The sequence below is a fragment of the Pteropus alecto genome, unplaced genomic scaffold (assembly GCF_000325575.1).
Source record: "Pteropus alecto unplaced genomic scaffold, ASM32557v1 scaffold7, whole genome shotgun sequence".
NCBI classification, from domain to species: domain Eukaryota; kingdom Metazoa; phylum Chordata; class Mammalia; order Chiroptera; family Pteropodidae; genus Pteropus; species Pteropus alecto.
This window is the reverse complement of record NW_006494614.1, coordinates 4360825-4371540: the sequence shown is the minus strand read 5'-3', so window position 1 is coordinate 4371540 and position 10716 is coordinate 4360825. Positions and strand designations below refer to the sequence as shown.

The 10716-nt window shown below is 36.5% G+C and overlaps 1 protein-coding gene across 2 annotated transcripts in view; it reads left to right on the top strand.

Moving 5' to 3' along the window:
• The first annotated feature begins 4294 nt into the window (after positions 1–4294).
• Positions 4295–10716, top strand: part of FHL5 (four and a half LIM domains 5) — a 28807-nt gene continuing 22385 nt past the window's right edge. Inside the window, exon 1 of one of the 2 annotated variants that reach the window (XM_006926288.1) lies at positions 4295–4433. The gene's annotated coding sequence lies outside the window, so the exon portion shown is untranslated. Of the gene's footprint in view, positions 4434–4881; positions 5055–10716 lie in introns of those variants that run through there. The other variant, XM_006926289.1, reaches the window with a different exon arrangement.

Sequence of the window (10716 nt, the reverse complement as noted above, 5' to 3'; positions counted from 1 at the left end):
AAATGATCTTAATGGGCAAATTTAAGAATGTTATTTAAAATAAAGTTGCCTCTTGTTTCAATAAAGTTTCTGGTACTTTGAAGCTTCCATTATTTTAATTATTACTAGGATTAATTGATCTATGGGTTACGTTTTTACACTTTTAATTCTTAACTCTGAACATTTTACTCTATTTTTCTTACATGAAAATAGTTCCATAGTCTTCGGTGTGTTTCATTTCATGAAAGTTTGCCATTCATAAACCATTTCACCTTAGTAAACATTTTCATTTAGCTCAATTGCAGCAAATGTACAGTTATACTCTTATCTGCTTCTTCCTTCTATTGCAGATACAATAGAGATACTTGAATAACATGCCTGGGTATTCATGTTCATGTGTTTCATCTCTAGACCATGTGTTTTTGAAAAATCAAGGAAACCCACTTCTGGCCATCAGAAAGATTCGATGAAGAATGGCATATCTTATCAAAATCACAATGTATTTTTTCAAAAGGCCTTACTGCTAAATTAAAACAATAAATGTAGAAGTTGTTTAACCTGAATGTAGAACCGTCGCGAACCTTTCAGAGAATGTACTTTAGTATCTGAAGTATATATAGTCCATACTGTAGGTTGGGAAGGAACAAACAGTTCATTTCTTCCTCAAAAATGCCATTCAACCCAGGGTCAAATGGGATTTTTTTCTATCAAGAAAATGTGAGTTGGACAGGGAGTGGGAACGATGGAAGGTTTGCTTTATTTGACTCATACCAATGATTCCTTTACCCCAGTGTATATGGAAGAATAAATAAAAACATAACCTCTAGAAGATTCATTTTCCACAGAAATCTGGGAGCACTACTAAAGTGGCTATTAAAATAGCCCTCAAAGTCATACAAATTGCTCTACCATGAAGGTCACCCTAAGCAAAACAAAAGAATAAATAGAACTCAGGAGACACTTCTTCCAAACCATCTAAGAACGAGACCCTGACTTTCAGGCTTTCAGAATCACAGTGTTTATTCCATTTACATCATGAAAAATGGAATAACTAAACATATTAAATTTTTATGAGTTCTCAGTGTTGTGTCATATTTGTTTTACCAGGCCTCCTTCTATTTAACATCTATTTCTCTTCAGTGATTAGTAATAAAACTTAACCTGGATATGTATTTTAAGAGCAGGAAGGAAGGGATTATGTTGTGGTGTAATGGAAGAAAGGGAGGATAGGGAATTTAAATGCTTGATTCAACAATCTGGATCCTGTATGACAGCTATTGGGAGAACTAATGTAAATCTTAAAAATATGCCTTGCTTTCATAAAAATGGCAAAATTCAACAATTATAGTTTAATACAGGTAGTATTTTGAGAGAAGTAATCAGGAATTTGTGGAAGAAGAAATGAAAGTCAAACTGCCTTGCACAGCTGGGTGGGGAATTGAGCAGACTAGAGATGACCTGAAATGAGTCCCGAAGGAAAAACAACACTACCCTGGCGAAAATAGGGAAAAGGAAGCAGGCATTTCTGGAAAGAGGAAAGAAGGTTCAGAAGTACTAAGGTATGAGTTAATATGAAATGAGACATTTGAAAAACCCTAAAGTATGAGAAATAAATGGTTTGGGAAAGTAGTGTAAGATGAAGTTGGAGAGACCAGAGGGGAATCATGAAATACCTTTTACACTAAACTAAAAAATTTAAACATTATCCTGAAAGATTTAAACATTATCCTTTAAGAGAGGCTTAAAGATTCCATTAACCAATGAAATAAGGTGATTAGACTTGTCTTTTAGAAAGGTCACCCATTCTGGAAGGCAGTTTGACAATTAACCAAAATCTTTTAAAATGTATATACTTGTGAAATAATGTATCCCCTTTCTGAAGAGTAAAATGTGGACTTAAAAATGTGTAGAGAGGTCTTTTCCCCAGCCTTTAGTAGAAGAGAAACATGGACAACAGATCTTGCATAGAAAGGTGGCACTCTGCTAGGCCCTGAAATAATTATGTTTATTCAAATGTTAGTCCACCAAGAAAAACCCCCTATCTGACTAGTGAAGCTAAGACAAAGGTGCCAAAGGTTTACTCTTGTTTCTTGTTATTCAATGTAAAGAAGAGAAAGCACTTTATCAAATTGTTTTCCTACCGAGCTTCTCTTTACTCACCTAAAATGTAGCCTTTAACCTATTATATAGACTTACAGTTTAGATAACTGCTTGAAGGCATGACACAGAATATAAAATATATTTGTTTAAATAGTATCTGATAAATGTAAATGAACATAAAACGAGTGTTCTATATTTTTTCCTTCTTTCCCTCTTAAATCTAAGTCTTTGTGATTCATACATTATAAATGCTCAAGGTAACTTTTGGTGTTGAAGAAAACAAATCAGAGAGAGAGAGGGAGCACTAGCCTATAATGTATTTCATTATATTGCAGCCATTATTCACAACCACCTTAAAAATATTTACTTGATTTAGCAAATCACAGTATATTAAGTAAAAAAGATACAGAGTTATATGCAATGTGGTCTTGGTTTTTTAATTTAATATGTAACTATCAAATTTGCATAAAAACATTTACAGAAACATTTTCTTGTATAGTTGTATACATGCATACATAATATCTGAAGAGAGTTGGATGAAGATTTGGGCTATGGCTATCTCTTGGAATGAAAGTCATCTTAAATTGTTAAAATCTTTTTCAGTTCTTATTCCAGATTTTCTGCAAGCAGCATGTATTTTATAATTTGACAAACATTTTTAAATAAATATTGTTTTATAGTGATAAAGAGAAATGATAGAAGGGCACCAGACCAAGGCAACCTATTGTTCAATGATTGATACAACAATCCAAGTGAGGAAATGCAGGGTGATGAGAAATTTGAGAGCTAATAAAAGTAGAACCAACAGAAGTTAGGGATGAATGGTGGAGAATAAGTGAGGAAAGGTAGGAATCTGAGTTGACCAGTTGGATGATTGTGCCAAGCCCTGAGATGGGAAATACAGTGGACTAACAGGTTTGGAATGTGGAGAAGATGAAGAGCTTTATATGTGTTTGAGATACCTGGGGAACTCTAGACAACAATGGCCAACAGACAACAGGATACAGGTTTAGGACCTTAGAGAGTAATATCAGTTGAGAATAGAAAGTAATATTAGCTTGGGAGTCATAATATATAATTGTTAACTGTTGTTACACTCCATGGAGAGTGTAAGAAGAAGCATTCTCAGGGAGAGGAAATGTTCTGTCTTAACTCCTGTTAAGACTGTCTGAAGCTCTAGAAAAGGATGAGGTGAATAAAGGGAGAGAAGGCAGAGGATCCAAGACCAAGGAGGAAATCAAGAGTGTAGCTTAGTGAACCAAGGAAAAGAATTTTCAAAAGAAAAGAGAATTTAAAAAAAAAATTATTGAAATGGCTAAAGATGAGAAATTTCTGGTAAGATTAAAGACAGTGCTCTTTTGGGGTGCTAATTAAGATCTTTTATGAGCTTAATGAAGCATTTTTTGGTGGAGTTCTTCAAGTGGAAGATAGATTGCAGTGGGTTGAAGAGGGAAGAGGATCAGAAGTTGAATCAGTGAATGTAGATTAGCCTATCAGGAAACATAAATGTAAACAAAAAGAGTAATAGCCCCATAACTAGATGGGGACTTAGGCAATTTTTTATCTCCCGGACTCCACTTCCTCACTTATAAAAGGAGAAAATTAATGCCTGTCTAGCACTGGCATCATGAGGATTAAAATCTATTTTACTAATTGAATGTACTTGTGTCCTTTCACTGAATCAATTTGTTCATGCTAGTCACCATGTTTTCATTTTCATAATATCTTAATTATCAAAGTCAGGTGAACAGTAAAACATAGAGTTGGTTGGCTTTGCATTTCCCTAGTCAACTTTTTTTATTGTATACACTTGAGTTTGACCTCAGAAAATATTAATATATCATTCCTTTAGCACTTAGAATAAGAACAGTTTGAGTTTGGTCTGGGAACAAATGGAGTTAAGACAGAACATTTCCTCTCTCACTCCACCTTACAAACCAAAGAAATAGCCTCAAAGAGAGATTCTAGGAGCAAATATCACTTGCTTTGTGAATCAGTTTGACCCACTAAGAATTCCTGTTTGGGATTAGTTAAATACTCAAACATTTCTGTAGATCCAACTTTTGAAATCTCTAGTTACTTTTCATGTTTTAAATTGAAAATTTCAAAAGACTAGATGAGTCTGTGCTTAAATGAAGTCATACAGCCATGAATATGACATAACAATTGCTGTCAGCTCATAGAGAAATACACAGGAGCAAGGACTGCTCAGTCCACATGGCAGGTGCAGGAAGCAGGTAACAATCTTGAGTTACTTGAGTCAAATCCAAGGCTCAAAGTTCCCAAATTTCCCAAGAAGGCAGTGATAGAGGCCACAACCCAAAGGTCATCTCTCAAGCTATCAAAAACTGCAGGTAAGAAATGGGGCCTCATCTCTTTCCAGATAGTTTAACAGAAAATCTCTGTAGTTCATTCATTTCTGACCTAAAAGAAGGGTTCTGATATTCACCAGAAAACAAAGAAAACAACAACAACAACAACAAAAACAGACTAATCAAGGAAACAGAAAATTCATTATCCTTTAAAAAAAATTTTAATTTAAATGTGCCCTTAATTTAGCCTAGGTAGTGGGAATTTCTCAAGTGTATGTATCTGTGGGTGTAGTCTGCAGTTTAAACTTTTTGGAACTTATCCAGATATTTCAAATACTAATCCTGACAGGATTGCCCTTTAAGGATGTCCTGCAGAGAACTTGTTCCTCACAGTCTTCAGTAAAATTGACAAGAAGTGTTTTTTCAACCCAGTAGGAGTCAGCTATGTGCACATGTCACAAGACTTGGAGGAGACCAACTAACTCTCCTATTTTATTCTACAAAGTTGAAAAAGCTGCAATTAGGAGGGCCCCTCAGATAGCTCTGGTGGCTCATTCTGTTCCTTTTGGAGTTGACATATGAATGTGTTAAAGGAAAAAGAAATCATCATACAGTCTCCTTTCATACTGTTTAAATTACAGGAAGAAGCGGCTTTAAGAAAAAGTAAGTTTTGTTTTCTTTAATGTTTCCTATGTGTTTTTACATAGTATTTTGGCTCCTTTAATTTATTTTAACTGAAAGAGAGTCTTATAAACTTTCTAGTGACTGCTTAAGAGAAAAATTACATTTGGCAAGTAAGTATAGATCTTGAAGTTTCTTAGAAACTTTTTAAAGTCATTTGATCCAACAGTTATCAAACTTTATATTCTGGGCTTTTTAGATTTTTCATTTTGATGATATATGTGTGGAGGCAACATAGTGACCAAATAACTCTTTGGAGCTGCCTCCTAAGTTCTGAAAATAGGCTGTATTCATGGGGGTATAGCTTCATTGTCATAAGAGGGGGTGGTGAGATTCTGGGGTTTTCTTTGGTTTAATATATTTGAATGACTAACTTTATCACCAAGGGCATTTTATGGCTGGATTTATATATCTATAGCACAATTGGAAGTCATTTACAGATTTTAAGTGAGTTAGTGAGATGCCTGCTATTTTCAAGGAAAAAAAAAAAAAAAACTGCTTACTTTCCAGAAGCAGGCATAGAGACGATTCATAATCATTGATATTCTAAGATTAAAATGTCTGTGGTCTGTGTGTCTGGCCTATGAATACACTACATGAATCTAAAGCATTGCTCCTTGAAACAGAGAGAGCGTTAAACTTAAGTACAAGCATCAGTCCCATATGTTTATGCTTTCTCCCTCACTATTTTAGTCAGACCGTCTTTGGTGTCTGTCATCCATTTGAAAATCAAATGCAACTTCTCAGCTGTCAATTTGGGCTCCAGAACTGTGAAAACTAAAAAGAATAATTAATAAAATCTGTAATTCTTATAAATTAAATGCAAGAAAATCCTCAAGGCATTTTTGCTTTCATTTCACATCTACAATATTGTCATGTAGAAAGTCTAGCATTTTTATTAGCAAAGTATATGGATTAAAATATAACACAAATATTGCAAACACATGTATCACACAAGAGATTTCTTAACATATTTGTTATGATATATGCCTAAAGCCATAATCCAAATGGCTTGATGGGGAAGGTAAACTCTGATGTCTGTTTTCTACACTTGTTCTATTTATTCCCACACGTTATCATTAGTTGCCAATTCTGGGACTGTTCTACCTAAACAAGAGGAGCAGATTTGTATTTTAATGTAACATCACCTCACTGACAAGTTTAGCCCTTATTTTTATTATACTTACCAACAATATTTTGAGTAAAGCTAGATTAATTTGAGTTCCTTAGACAAGCCTAGTAACTTTCTACTATAATACCTAAAATAAGTGGTTTTCTAGAACACGTTGGAGAAAACTTGATTTGTTTTTTGTGTGTTTGGTTTTTTTTTATGTTTTCAATCTAGGAAACATGATCTCTTTAGAATTGAAAACCAAATACTTGGGTTCACATGAGAAGTTCTGAATCAGACATCAGTTAAACAAACTTGCATTTCCATGTTCTTGTAATTGTCTTTTTCCTCTCTAGTTGTCGCCATTTTTCTTTCTTACCTTTTGGTACCCTGAAAGGAACTATGAAGAGAAGGATAGGAAAAAGGAGGGCTCCTTCCTGCCACGTCTTAAATCCCTCCAAAATGATCAGCTTGAGCATTTATCTATCTGCACATCAGAGTATTTAGGGATCACAGATCCTCTTAATTTCATAGACTCAATGGATCCTCTTCTCGGAAGAAAAGTCCATTGCAAATAGTTTTTTGATGACATTGAGAGACTCCTGAAATCTACCCTTGAGTATTCTCTGGGGTCCTCACTATTCTCCATGAAACCTCAGCTTCAGACATAGCCTGGAACCCGGTTCACTAAATCTTCTAAAGGCTTAGGGTGGAAATATGCCTCAACTGTTTTTCTAAACTGTCCTCACCTAAAGGTAGGTGAGGTTAAGGCAAGGGATTTAGCTAAAGATGACATTTAAGGGTTTATATCCAAATCAGCTGCTCAGTTAATTCGTGGTGGCCTTGTTCTGGGAAATGTGTCACAGAAATAAAAGTAGAAGATTCAAGGAGCAGAACAGTTCCTTTTACGGAAGCAACGCTTAGAATGGAAAGGTGATACGATTAAGCCTTTAAAGATCCCAGAACGTGGAAAGGATGACTGCAGTGAGATCTTCCTGTTTCTCTGGCCATCCTTCAGAATCCCCGTAGCGACCTGTTGGTAGATTGTAACATAAAAAGGAAGAGCTAAATTAATGCCTATTATCTTATACCTTTCACTATATAGATCACAGATTTTAATCTTTCTGTCTTTATTGGCTCCTTCCATCAGTATTTAAATATGTTCAAATTCCCCGTCTTGAAAAGCTTCTTTATCCTTGGGCTCCTCCAGTTGCCCTCATTTCATAGATCAATCAGTTTCAAAGGTCAATCTTTTAAAAGAATTACCTACACTCTATTAAGTACCTCCACTTCCTTAGCCTGCCCTTCTCAATCTCTCACACTCTGGCTTTAGTCCTCATCAGTGTTCCCTAGCACTCACTGAAGTTATCAATCACTAGTGCATTGCTAAATCCAGCAGATATTTCTCATTCTCTATCTCCTTGATGTCTCAAAAGCATTTTACCCTATTCTCCTCTTTCCCCATCTTGAAATACTCTTTACCAGGATTTCCATGATATCAAACTCCTGGTTTTCCTCTTACTTCTAAGACCACTATTCTCAGACTGTTTTACTTCTCTCCTATATCCTAGATTCCTTTTCTCTTTCTGGGCAATTTCATTGCTTTAATTAATATCTATTCCATATGCTTATAGATCCAAAATCTTTATTTCTGGCTAAGATACTTTTTCTAAGCTACAGATCTATATATCCAATTGTCTGCCAAGTACAGGACTGCCCAGAGTAGGTTTGGACTCAGTGAATACAATGGGAGAGAGGGGAGAAACATCAAAGACAAGTCAGGCAAAAATTTTGACGTAGAGTTTGCCGTGAGACCCTTTTCAAAATGCCCAAGTAATTTACATGGTTTCCCTGCCCCATCTCTTTGGTCTCGGCTTTATAGCTCTACTTGGCTGTCCCACAGTTCTCTCAAATTTTATCATTTTAATCTAAAAGTAAATTCATTATTTCCCTTTCCTGTTGCCCACCCTGCTTCTCCCAAATAAACTCATGTACAGTAAATGACACCATGATGCAACCAGCTGCGCAAGCCAGAAACTTGGGGTGAACTAACTCCTTTTTTTCCTTGATCACATACCCAAAGAATCTCCATTCTGTCAGCACTACCTTATACATTCACCTACTTCTCTCCTTGGTCAGTCATTGCCACCACCCTATTTCAGACTGCCATCTTCTTTTACTTGGTTAGCAAGAGTCTCTCACCAGTCTCCTTGCCTCCAAAATTGCCTTCTTCTTCTGCATTCCCCATACTGAAGCCAGAGTCATTGACCTAAAAAAATTGATCTAAAAACAAATTTGATTTTACCACTCTCTTACTTCAGACATTTTCCTGGCTCTCCACTGGCCTTAAAATAATATTCAGATTCCTTATTGAGGTTAAAGAGAAAAAGTATAGTGGATTATAGCAGATCTCCTCAAATTTGAAGGTGCTCAGGAGTCAGCAGAGGTCTTTGTTAAAATGCATATTCTGGTTCTGTAGATCTGGGTTAGTGCCTGAGGATTCGCATTTCTAAGAAGCTCCCAGATGATGCTGATAATACCGGTCCATGAATCATACTTTTCGTGCCAAATTGGCTGAAGCTCAAGTCCCAGGTCTGGGAACTTAGAGAAGTCACTTAATCATGTGCCTCTCCTTTCAGGATTCTAAGATAATTGCAAAATAGTCATAGGCGTCATATCAATTTTATTGTTGTTAAAGCTGGATTGGAAAACAAAGCTTTTTCCAAAGACTACCCCCACTCAGCTTGAATTGAGCTTATTCCCAGTGGGCGTAGGGAACTTGGACTCTTGCAAGGGCTCGACATCTACAGTAGGCTCCCTTCAGGGAGAGGAGCAGAGTGTGGGCCTGTGCATTGGCAATTTCTACTGGAGTGAGGGGGAGAGTTGGTTACCCTTGAGAGGGTCCCTTTGTCTAGTTACTTAGCAGTTATGGTACCCCTCAAGTGAAGTAGGCTCAAGTGAGCCTAAGGGAGGGACATTTTATCCCCAATACCTTCGAAAGAGAGAAATTCTCTTAAATGACAAGTACAGAAACCTGGGGGAGTGAGAGGTTCTGTCACATAATTTTTAATTTAAAAAAGCATTCCCATTTTTTTTCATAAATTTAAGTAATCAGTGTAAGTCTTCCTTGTAAACGGTGAGCCCGCCAGCGAGGATTACTGAGGGTTGTTTCTGTATATTTACTTTTATGTACAGAACTTTGCAAAAAAGAAACTGTAAATATTTGTTTAAATGTGCAAAGAAAAAAATTACCAAATAAAAGAGATTTTTTAGTAAAGGATATATTTTTATAACGTATATCACAGACCTACTTTTACAGTGTGATCTTCGGTTGGCCAAGAAGAAAACAGTGAGCTAGTTTTTTCATAGCAATGTATAGTTGAGTTTTGAAAGCTCTGACATGTAAAAATATTGTGTTTCATATATGACCTATTTTCCAAGCATAAATGAAATGCTGCATCCAGGTTTGTGCTCTACAACAGTTGTAACAGTGCTCTCTAGATGTGCTCCATACCCCTTGGCATGTTATTTCTCCACCTCCACAACTCTTCAGCATCCCTGCTGCTTAAGAACCTTCCCCCACCTGTTTTTAGAGGATAGCTTTTCTTCAGTCTTCAAGTTACTGCTCCAGAAGAAGCTTTACCTGAAGTTTTCTAGAAATTTCCTCAAATTTCCAGAGCACCTTGTGCATATGTCCAAGCATTGCCACGTGTCCTTTTTCCTTTTTTCCCTTTTTTTCCATCCACAATATTTACTGAGTGCTCAGTGTATGCTGTAAACGCTAGAGACCAGCAGTCTGGTGGGAACATAGCACCCGTCTTGCCGGAAGCTTATTGTTGATGAGGAAAGATGTTTGGGGCTAATGTGTACTGTGAGTGCTGAAGTACCAAGGGCCATGAGAACTTATAGCCAGGGTCCTAATCTGATGGAAGAGTGATGGACTAAAGAAAGTATTTGTGAGTCTACCTCTTATACCATCATGGAAGCTTTTCATGGGTAGAGAACTGGTCTTACCTGCCGAGCTCTGTGGATGGACCAAATTAGCATTCAAGAGCTCTTTGTGAAACCTATGGAACTAAAGTACACTGTGTCAGAGAGTTGGCTGCTTAATATTGTTGAGTTTTAAAGTATAAAAGCCAGACCAAAGCAAATAAATGCTCGATTGTGAAAGGTCCGAAATGCTCTCCTAAAAAGCTTGGATTATGGTGGGGAGTGGGGAGTCACAGAAAGCAGTGTGTCAAAGACAAGTCATTTAAAGACTTTGGGTTGACCTCTATTTATAAAATAGAAGGGGAAAGTCTGTTTGGCTCTAAACTTTCAGTATTCTATCACCAAACATCTGACTTCTTCCTTCCTGCATTCATTTAACCTCCATTTGTGCCAGGCTCTGTCTTAGGTGCCAGGGACACAGCCCTGAACAAGGCAAAAAAGGTCTCGTTGCTCTGTCTATGTGACACGTTCGCTTGCCTTAAATATTCACACACTGAGTAATGCTTAGAGAAAATGAAAATAACACTAAATCATAACAAATAT